General features: G+C 44.7%; 1 long non-coding RNA gene across 1 annotated transcript; it reads left to right on the plus strand.

Moving 5' to 3' along the window:
- The first annotated feature begins 204 nt into the window (after nucleotides 1–204).
- Nucleotides 205–10,177, plus strand: LOC138295208 (uncharacterized). Its single transcript, XR_011203533.1, has 3 exons — nucleotides 205–332; nucleotides 1,776–1,910; nucleotides 9,573–10,177. It is a non-coding gene; the product is annotated as an uncharacterized lncRNA (long non-coding RNA).
- Nucleotides 10,178–11,315: the final 1,138 nt, after the last annotated feature.

The following is an 11,315-nucleotide window of genomic DNA, read 5'->3' on the forward strand; positions in this document are numbered from 1 at the left end:
TGCTGTGCCCTGTTATGTGTTGGAAAGGTTGGCACACCTTTCAGGATATCAAACACAAGTACATCCGTCTTCAGCAGACAAGGACGGGGGTGGCGGCTCATTGGACACGTAGTAATTGGAAGAGGCAACAAGGGCTGATTCATACGACAGATTCATCCAACTTCCCAGCATTCATCAGTGTTGCAAAACAAACAGGTAAAGACCTATAAATCTGGTCGCCTCCATCACCTGGAGTTCAGAATCATCTTTGACTGCCAAGATGAAGACAGCCGGCTGTTACCTCCTTGTCCTGGCACTTCTGCTGGGCCCTGTGTTCCAGATATGTGCAGCTGGTGAGTACAGGCTCACTCCTCAGTGTGCCTTCTCTACAATCTGCCCTTCTCTTCACACACCACAGCCCCATCGCTGCTGCCTCGTCTCCTTGTCCTCAGACTTCTGCATGCACTGTCTATCCCTCTTCACTCTCCTCTCAGCACCACCCACCAACGACCCCTTCCAGCTGAAAGCAGACTTCCTGGGCTGCCCCTTCAATCGCCCTAAAGCAGAGACACCTCTTTCTGTCTAATGTGTACTCCTCACTCAGCCTTCATGCTGGTCTTTGCCTGTCTTTTCCCCTTGCAGAGATGTAATGTCTTCACCCATTCCAAACCACTAATTGCTGTGTCTCTGTGCACTCAGTGCTCACTTGTCCTGGCACCTCTGCCCATGGAGTGGGGCTGTGTGTGTTCTGTTAGAGGGCAGCATGATGATACCATGGGTGGAGAATCTTAACTCTAAGACATAGACACATCTAGAAGCAGTGCCTAGAGGTTTGGGAGACAGTGGTGGAGTGTATCTGAAGGTGGATGGATTCAGCCTCCACTTTGCTGCACCCGACAGACGGTGATGGGTCCACGCCTTGTAAACAAAGCCTCTAGACTAGCTGTCAGTCAGCAAAGAGTTCAATATAAGCAGGTGAGTGGTACAGGTTAGGGAACTAAAGAGGTGGAGACAGAGCTTCAAATATAAGGGGTCTTCGCCCCTTATAAGCTGTAGTAGAAGGAATGAACTCTAATGGCTGATGGGGGAAGAAACAATGAGCTCTGACAGTGGGAGAGAGTTTCAAAGACTGATGGAAGAAGAATCTATGAGATTTAACAGTAGGAGCTCTAATGAGTGGGGTGAGGGGTAGAAGGGACGCTGAGCTCTAACAGTGGGAGAGAGCTTTAAGGAGAGATGGAAGCAGTAACAATGAGCACTAAGATTGGGAGAGAACTGTAAAGACTGGTGTCGAAAGAGACCCTGAGGCTAAGTTATTTCTAATAAAAAATCAGAGGAATTCCTATTTCTGGGAATCCTAACTATAACTTGCTACCACTAGGCTAAATATATATATATAATATCTCAATCTATCAAAACAATGTTCTTTCAGGCTTAGAGTGATGCATGAACTCTGGGTAGTTCCCACGTTTAGGTGGAGAGCGGTTCCAGTATAAAGCACCCCACAGCACCAGCAACATTCTAGATGTGCTACGTGAACTAGGTGAAAACGACTGTTTTATCAATAGTAGAGCGTTAGTACATTAGTGAGGGAGTGCAAGCTTCCTTGGGAGGGGGCTGTGTGCGCCTTGACGCTTCCTCACGGCTAGGTGTGCACTGGGATGGTTTTGGTGAACTGGATGATGTCCAGCTCAGCACAAAGGTCTGTGCTCAAGTGTCCTCTCCATTGTAATAGGGGGTTGGATCTGAGTAATGAGGCCAGCAGGCTGACTCGTTCTTTCATCTTGTTATTACAGACAAACCCGGGAGCTGTCCTTTCGCAGGAGTGTGCGATCTATTGAGCTTCGACGTGAGGTGCAATGGAGATGAAAGCTGCGGTGGTACCCAGAAATGCTGTAGGAACCTGTGCACCATTCTGTGCCTTGATGCAGGTATGACGTCAATGCACGGGTCTCCTTGGCAACGCCCATCATTTCACATGGAGGGGGGCCCCCTTCCTTCAGGCTGCTTTGGGTCTCAGAGCACCAACAACACAGGAGAGTTTCTTACAATAAGTCTGATACTGAACATACATTCACACCTGTAGGGCTGCAGGGCAAAGGTCACAGTCCATGTTGTTATCATGGTACAGCCTAACCCTCTTTGAGAATAAACTGATTCAAACTTTTACTTCTTAGGGAAAACGAATGAGCTCCTAGGAGGCTCACTCAAGTCTGATTTATAGATTTAACCCCTGGTGCTATGGTTCTGGTGAAATATCTCTATGTATATTAAACGTCTATACATGACATGCAGTAGCCATGGGTTTGGGTCCTTTTTAGTAAAAAAGGTTCCCTCAAACTTTATTGAGATGCAAAAAAAGGGAGATTGTTAGTGCATCAGCAGTGCAAGCTTCCTTTACACACAGAAACGCTCAGGCTTGGCAGCAGCAGTGCGAGCTTCCTTTACACACAGAAAAGCTCAGGCTTGGCAGCAGCAGTGCGAGCTTCCTTTACACACAAAAACGCTCAGGCTTGGCAGCAGCAGTGCGAGCTTCCTTTACACACAGAAACGCTCAGGCTTGGCAGCAGCAGTGCGAGCTTCCTTTACACACAGAAAAGGTCAGGCTTGGCAGCAGCAATGCGAGCTTCCTTTACACACAGAAAAGGTCAGGCTTGGCAGCAGCAGTGCGAGCTCCCTTTACACACAGAAAAAGTCAGGCTTGGCAGCAGCAGTGCGAGCTCCCTTTACACACAGAAAAGGTCAGGCTTGGCAGCAGCAGTGCGAGCTTCCTTTACACACAGAAAATCTCAGACGTGGCAGCAGCAGTGCGAGCTTCCTTTACACACAGAAACGCTCTGACTTGGCAGCAGCAGTGCGAGCTTCCTTTACACACAGAAACGCTCAGGCTTGGCAGCAGCAGTGCAAGCTTCTTTCACACACAGAAACGCTCTGACTTGGCAGCAGCAGTGCGAGCTCCCTTTACACACAGAAAAAGTCAGACTTGGCAGCAGTAGAGCGAGCTTCCTTCACACACAGAAAAACTCGGACTTGGCAGCAGCAGTGCGAGCTTCCTTTACACACAGAAAAGGTCAGGCTTGGCAGCAGCAGTGCGAGCTCCCTTTACACACAGAAAAGCTCGGACTTGGCAGCAGCAGTGCCAGATTCTTTCACACACAGAAAAGCTCGGACTTGGCAGCAGCAGTGCCAGCTTCTTTCACACACAGAAATGGGCCAGAGTTGGCAGCAGCAGCTCGAGCGTAATCCACACATAATGGGACAGAACAAGTAGCAACAGGGATGTTCACACACCCACAACAGGGATGCCTCTGGTAGCAGCAGAGCAAGCTTCTTCCACACACAGACCACGTGCAGCATTGCACATCCACAGACAGTGCAGCAGATAACACACAGAGACACAGCACACCCATCACACAAACCCACACACCAGATCCAGGTGTAAAACAGTGCAAATCTTCTGTTACACCTTTCTGGTGTTTTGTGGTAATCAATAATATTTAATTATGGTTCAGTCATGTTTGCCATTGATTGATTCACCTATAAATTTGTGTTACATCAACGGATCTGCACCAAATCTGCCACTCTTAGCGCAGTCAAATAAGATCCCGTCATGCAATTCCATGCAGAGGGAAAACAGTCAAAAAGGGGAAAAAAATGTATTTCCCATTTTAGCTCCTACGAGAAGTTTTGCCCGCACCTAGAGCAAAAGCCACCAAACAGATTTACACCAGTCTTAGCAGGGACGGCGAACTTTACTCAGAAAGTGTGCTTTTGTTGATTAGATCCAAATCTGCTCAGTTCCTTTGGAGCTGTTGTGTCTTAAAGAGGTGCAGAATAGGCCTGAAAGGGGTCACACTTTGTATATCTTCTTTATGTCTTGTCAGTTGAAGAATCATTTGTTGATTTGCTTTTAGCTTTGGCACCAGTTGTCATGCATGACATTTCATACACACTTAGTTTGTGGCGCTTACTCTTTGTATTTTCAACTTTGTGCAGCTCCACCGAGGTGGGATGGCAGGTAAAAAATAGGGGGGCTAACAAGTGCTGATTCTCTAGTAAACCTGGCACTGTGTGACACATCTGCACACAATCTGGCAGGTGCCTGCGGGAATGCTTTTCTACTGGTGTGTCATGTGTCACAGTGGTGGCTCCCACTTTACCGTTCCAGGGTCACACCCTCGTTGTGTTCTGGCCTGTTTGTATTACACCAGAATTGAATAATAGCATTATATTTACTCTTGGTGAAAACATTCCATCAATCAAGAGCCTGAGGCAGCCAGTGAGAGTGTGTGATGGATGCTGCAGGCACAGTCAGATACCAGCACCAGGCATCAGAGAGATAATCCAGGAGCTGGCGAAACAACCCCCCCGGCCTGCCCTCAGGGCCCTGGCACACCTCAGCGCCTAACCTCCCCATGCCCTGCTAAAAAGCCGCATCTAAAGGTAGGCATGGGTGCTGAAGCCCTGTGGTGCCCATGGCTCTATGCCAATCAGCCAGTCATCTCACCCATTCCCATTGGTTGGAAAACAGTGGAGTGAAAGTACAGAGACTGAAATCTCAGATCTGTGACTGTGCACGATCATGGTTTCAGTTTCATGCTCCTGCCCTGATAGCAGAAAGAAGCAGAAGGACTCCAAACCTACACAGGCAACAGGGAAAGTACAAAGAAAACTTTTAAAAGCCTTGTGTTTATGCGAGCGTGTGCTTCTGTGAGAGAGTGTATGTATGTGCGAACATGTCTGTGTGTCTGTGTGACTGTGTGACTGAGAGCGTGTCAGTGAAGAAGTGAGTCAGATGGCCTCATTAGGAGTTTGGAGGTCCCACCAGGGGACCAACAAGCTCGCAGGGAGGACGCCACCACCAGGGTGCCCCCGCCCTATTACGAGGTTTTTGCCAGTCTGATTGGCGGAAACCTTGAAATCGAGCATTCCTGCCGGTCAGACCAGCAGGAACAATGCTATGAGATAGCACTCGGCTCCCTTAAAGGAGCCCAGTGCTGTCTCGTAGCACAGAGGGGGCTGACCAGCACCCTCGGAATGCTCCATGTCTGCAAAGCAGACAGTGCACATTCTGACAATGCTGGGCAACGGGGCCCCTGCACTACCCATGCCATGGGCATGGGCCTCCCTGTGGCCCTCGGCCCTTGTTCTCGGCCATCCTTTTCATGGCAAAGTCCCCACCATGAAAAGGATGGCAGAGAAGAAGGTTGTAATCAGCCAGGTGGCACTGAGTTCAGCACTGCCCTGGCTGACTACAACCAAGACCGCCATCACCCCGTCGGGATCTGTGATCCTGGTGGGGATGGCGGTCTTTAGGCAGGTCTGCCCGCTTAACTTGTAATGTGGTTTTCGGACCACCACTGCAACAGTGGTCCAACCATCACCTCTAGGCTGCCGGTCCTAGGACCGCCAGCCTCGTAATGAGGCCGAGAGTGAGTGGGAATGAGAGACAGAGGAGTGAGTAAAAGTGATGATGGATGAGAGTGAGGGAGAATGACAGTGAGTGTCAAAGCGAGTGATAATGAGTGAGACTGAGAATGAGACTGAGTAAGAGTGGATGAGTCAGTGAGTGAGACTAACAAAGAGTTAGAATGAGTGACTAAGTGAGCCTGAGTGTGCCAGAGTGAGACTGAGTGAGAATGAGTGAGTCTGAGCGAGTAAGAGTGAGATTGACTGAATCACAATGTGCAAATCTGTGTCAAACTGAGTGAGACTAAGCAAGAATGAGTAACTCACAGTGAGACTGGGTTAGCCTAATTGAGTTAAAGTGGGAATCAGTGAATGAGTAAATCAGAATGAGTGACCCTGAGTAGGACTGAGTGAGATTTAATAAGTGAGAATGATTGAGACTGAGTGACAATAAATGAGACTGAGTGAGATTGAGCCAGAATGAGTCAGAATGAGTTAGACTCAGTGAGTCTGAGTGAGTTAGGGTGAGATTGAGTGAGTCATAATGAGTGAAAATGAGTTGGACTTAGTGCGACTGAGTGAGCATGAATGAATCAGAATGAGTGAAAATGAACAAGACTGAGTGAGATTAGGTGAGATAGAGTGAGACTAGGCGAGTCACTGGGACAGGCTCAGTCAGAGTAGGTAAAAGTAAGTGAAAGTGCGAATGAGAGTACGTGAATGAATGAATGAAGCTGAGGGGGAATGAGTGATAGAGTAAGACTGAATGCCACTGAGTGTGAGCAAACACCCCACACCCTCTGGGAAGCAGTCATGGTCGCTCACTAGAATCTGAACCAAGGATTACGCCCACTACTTTGAAATGTCACCTCATCAAAGGGAGGGGAAGAGTTAAATACTGTCACTAAAGTTTTGATTTGCTGTTTACTTTGGAGCTGTTTGATGAATCTGCATCAAAGGTGGCAAGCAGTCAGCGAGAAGCACCAGGACCGGTGTGTCGGGTTTTGTGCAGATCTAATGACAGTATAGTAAAAGGAAGGGAGTCAGCAATGTTTTCATTTACTAGTATCTTTGGCCCTGTCTCATGGATTGACACTAAATGTGGCAGTGACTTGGTGTGTCTAGCCTACTTCTGATTCTCTCACTTTCTTGCTGGCCCGTGATGGGAGTAAGAGGAAAGACCTTCAGCGGGGAGGGATGGCAAAATAATAATTTGCTATTACATTTGTTAGTGTTTGAAGAACCCACTCAAATTTGGTAAATGTTTAGGAGGATGAGCTTCCTGTTGGTTAATTGAAATTCTGAGCTGCTGATCTGTCTAACAGAGGCAAGGGTACGTGGGGGTGATTAAAGTTTCATTCACTAATATGAATTGGGGTACATATTGTATTGCACACCGTAACTAGCAAATGCAGGGCTCTTCCAGTTTTGTGTTCAATGAACCAGAACTGATTTCTAACTGAGTTATTTTCATGATATAAATAAACACATAAATACACTGTAGGGCAGCAGTATGAACATCTGTTGAGTACCTTCTGCAGGGTTTGTAGACCTGAAACAAGGACCTAGTACCTAATGGAAGGTCCAGCACAAGCCCATGTAGATTGCCCTGGAGTGGTAGTCCCTAGCTGTGAAGCCTGCCATGGGCTTGCAAACCATACAACTGGATTCACAAACCCCACTTAAAATGTCATAAAACAAGGCCAGTCCAGAGGTCATGCTCTGCAGCCAACCCCCATGTGCACAGCCAAAGGCTGTGTTCAGTGAGCACTGCATCCCGCAGTGGTTGGGCGTAGGTCAGTGAAACCCTCTGTGCACAAATGTAATACATAATCCACAACACGCATGCAAACCATAACTCACACACCAAATGCAATGCTTATGATCTCACAATGGGGACTATTCACAAAGGTAACTTACACGAGTATTTTACATGTGTAATGTATTCTTACCCTTTTGAGTAAATTTACTCCTTCTAGTTATTCAGAAAATTCAAATATAAATACTACTTTAAGTTATTCAGAAAGCCAAATATATATGATTCAAAAGTGTAGTCTCACACTTCTTCCGTCTTGGAAACAATGAGGGAAGTGAAGTGTACACGTGTGAGTTCCTACTGCCAAAAAGACCTGGTAGTAAGTCCAGAACCACACATGCCCAACCACTGGTATTGCAGCATCCTCCCATAGAAAGCAATAGAGGTTGGGTACTAAAATAACATCCAATAGGAAATAATTTAAATTAAAATAAATAATTTAAAACAGTTCAAAATATGAATAGAGATATTTTAGTGTTAAACAACCTAAAAATAAAACAGTAATTATTTAATCATAAAATATTTTAACAACCTTTTTTACATTTATAAATTAATGTAACATTTCTTTTACTAAAAGATAAATGACAGAAATAATTCTATACATCACTTTTATTAAATTTTGTTTTCTAAGAAATTATTTTTTTTTAGCTTAATTGAGATAGTTTTAAAGTAAACTTGAGGAAAATATTTGTATTTAATTATATATTTAAATACTTAATTTAAGACCTTATAAAAAATTGATAGTGTGGTGCCTTTTTCTGCTCTATATTAAAAAAATTATATATACTTCACATTATAATTGAACATAAACATATTTTTACTAATTTAATATAAAGGTCAATAAACAATTTCACTTTTTCCTATCCACGTTAACTGAGGATTCTCCTTATGGCAAAGTATAAGAAAAGGAAGTACATTTGATTTAAATAACTGCCACCCACGTTTTTGGTGCAGCTCCAGTTTTCTGCTTCTCTTTCAAGACTTCTGAGGTCTCTGAAGTTTTCAAAATCCATCAACAACTAAACACCTACCTGTTCAAACTCTATCTTGCCCTACAATCCAAGATCACTTGACTCTTTCCTTTTCTCCTTTCTTTGCCCTCCAGTTGATTTTGCGCCCATTTCCGCCCCTCCAGCGTAACACCCATTCATCCTGGGTGTTTCTGCTCTTCTCTTGATGCTGAATTCAAAATAAGTCCTAACATATTTCCCTCCCACATTATTGTAAAGAGATCCTTTTTCCACTACAACAGAGATCCAGATGCGTACAGTGGCAGAATGGGGGTGGCAAGGCGGGGGGGTGAAAAGAAAGAACACTTACCTGTGTACGGCTGCCGTCTCTCCTCCATCCTCTTCTCTTCCTGACTCCCGGCAGCACAGACGCGCAGAGACTCCCAGACTCACCTAAGCCAATCACAACGCTGCTGTCACCAGCACGACAGCAGCATCGTGATCGGTCTGAGCGGCCTGGTTTGGCGCTCAGACAGGGAGTGGGAGCCTGTGCACATTCTCAGGCAAATCGTCATGCGCGCTTATGGTGCACATACAACTCCTTCCTGTGACACAGCCCAGCCCTGTCCCGCCCTAACCTGACTTTGCACTGAAAAATAAAATAATACCATTGTGTTATTATAATGGTATTTTTGCTCAGAGCAGTGGGGCGACGCTGCTCTGCCTTAGAGGAGCCTCAGCTGGATTCATAGTCTCTGCTCCTTGTGTAAAGCGCACTGACACCGATTTTAATTAGAGCGGTCTACATAAAAAGCTGTAGTTCATAAATAAATAGCAGTAATCTCCATCACACAAGTCCTACCTACTCTTTCTCATCGTGGTTCTTGTGAGTGAGGGTGATGAGTGAGAGGGGTGGTAATGTACATCTCTGCTGTGGTTTTTACCAAGAATAAGTGCATTTCAAGAGAGTGCAGAGTGTGTAAACATATTTCCAGTAGGTGGTGACTGAAAGAATGTCAGTAGGTTTGGTCTCCCTGATCCTTCCCTCTCCAGGGACTCCTCATATTTTTCTTGGGCTCAAAAGGATGCACAGGTGGGCACTGTGGTCCAGTGAACACTCTTCTTTACTGAAGACCAACACTGACTTGGATCTGGGACATACTTTTGAGACAGCTTTGTGCCTTCTAGAGGCATCTCACTTGTTTCTCTACATGCGAATGATTGACACCAAGGTTGCATTCAGTGTATAATGTTGCTTGATTCAGTGTATAATATTGCTTGATCCATCCTGCTCTACAGTTTTCTCGGTGTAGCAATGTGTTTTTTAGAACCTCCAGTACATATATATATTGTAAGAGTGAAAAGTGCTTAATTGTTACAATGGAGGATTGTTAGCTTGATTGTCTATATCTTTACAGTTCTCTAACTCTCCACCTCCCACGGACGAGGTCTGTCGAGGCCTAATGCCTGCTCAGCCGCTTACGCTTGGACGCACCAGACAGACCTGGTTCTTCTCTGACCAGCATCACGAAACCTTTCCAGAGACCACTGAAAGAAGAACCCTTCGGATGAGGGAAGGATGTGCTTCGCTTACACCCCTGCATCTTGCTGATAATACCCCCTTTACTCATATTAGACAGCCTTGAGAGCACAAAGCATTCAGTAACTCCTTGTACATTGCAGAATACTTGTGACAGGATAAGATCTATCCCTGGTCTTCTGAAGACATCTTTACACGGCCCATATCTGACAATGACTTCTAGCTCGCGAGGCAGTGGGGACATCTGCTCGTCATCAGGGCTGTTAGGAGAGTCTGCAGAGCCACACAAAGTCACAAGCAGCTAGATTTAAAAACAGCTGTTGGTGTTGCCCTCCCTTCTGGCTCCCTTCTCTGTATAATCTCGCCTTGTACACTGAGTTACTGTTTCAGAGGAAGGGGAGAATGCCATGCTTGTTGTTCTGTAATTGATTAAACATATGATTGAACTTCAAATAAGCAATAAAATCTGAAGGCATGAACTTAGTAGGGTGTTGTTCCTATTTGCACTGCACAGAGTTTGTATTATTGTCCATCACAACCCCTGTGGGAGCCGACAGCCTTTCCTTTATTTTTTGCTCGGGCTCATTGAACCATCAACGTAAGTAAATACAACATATATGCATTAATTTAAAAGTATAAAATCTAGATAACATTCTTCAGCTAAACACATTCTTTTGCTTCATAAATGCTAAAAATACAATACAATCACCAAAGTCATCGTGTTCACAACATAAAAAGTCTACAGCCTTTGGGTTCCATCTAACATCAGAGCTTGATTAATTTCAGACTTGTACACTATGCCTTCTATGAAAACTTGGATACAGTAAACCCTATGCAAGTACGAGCATCTGGTTTGCAAATCATTCTCATTAGCTTTATTTTGGTGAGTTCACACCATAAACATGAATATACAAAATTTAAAAATATCTCGATAAATATTCAATACCATACAAAATGTTGTAAAAGAATTATTTTTAAATGTGATTAACAGAAATGACAAAAGTATGGGTGGGAAAAAATAAAAAAGAATCTAGGCATTCAAGCAAATGAAACAAATCGACTGCAAAACATGGTGAAATAAATCATAAACAATTTGCAAAGCAATGGGTATGGCATATGTGAGAGTTAGAGATATTGGCATTGTAAATGACAATGACTTTTACCTATATGTTTTGGTTTGGAGTGGAGTGGGTGTGTGTGAGGAGCCACAGCAACCTTCCCAGGCCTGTCGCTGCAGGAAAGAGGACACAACAAGGCTGCCATCTTGGGAGTGTTCTTGCCTCATTCCCACAGACTGGCTCTGATACCCTAGCGATGCAACCCTTTCTAATGTGTTTACCTAAACTTTTATAGCACCAAACAAGCCACAGCACAATGTGGCATTTTTGTTGCATTTAACTCGGAGAATGAGGGGTAAAAAGAGTTAGGAGCAAAGAAAAGGGGGCAGCCATATATTTCTGTGTGTAAAACTTTTAAAGGAATAAATCCTCTACTTTGGCAATACCAGTCTAACTTTTAAAAACATTGACTAGATACAAAGACAATAACAGAAGAGGCAGCTTAACTGCAAATGAATTATAGCGATTTTGTTAAAAATGGCACCCGCTTTGCAGCTCTATGA

Source organism: Pleurodeles waltl, chromosome 5 (genome assembly GCF_031143425.1).
Source record: "Pleurodeles waltl isolate 20211129_DDA chromosome 5, aPleWal1.hap1.20221129, whole genome shotgun sequence".
NCBI classification, from domain to species: Eukaryota; Metazoa; Chordata; class Amphibia; order Caudata; family Salamandridae; genus Pleurodeles; species Pleurodeles waltl.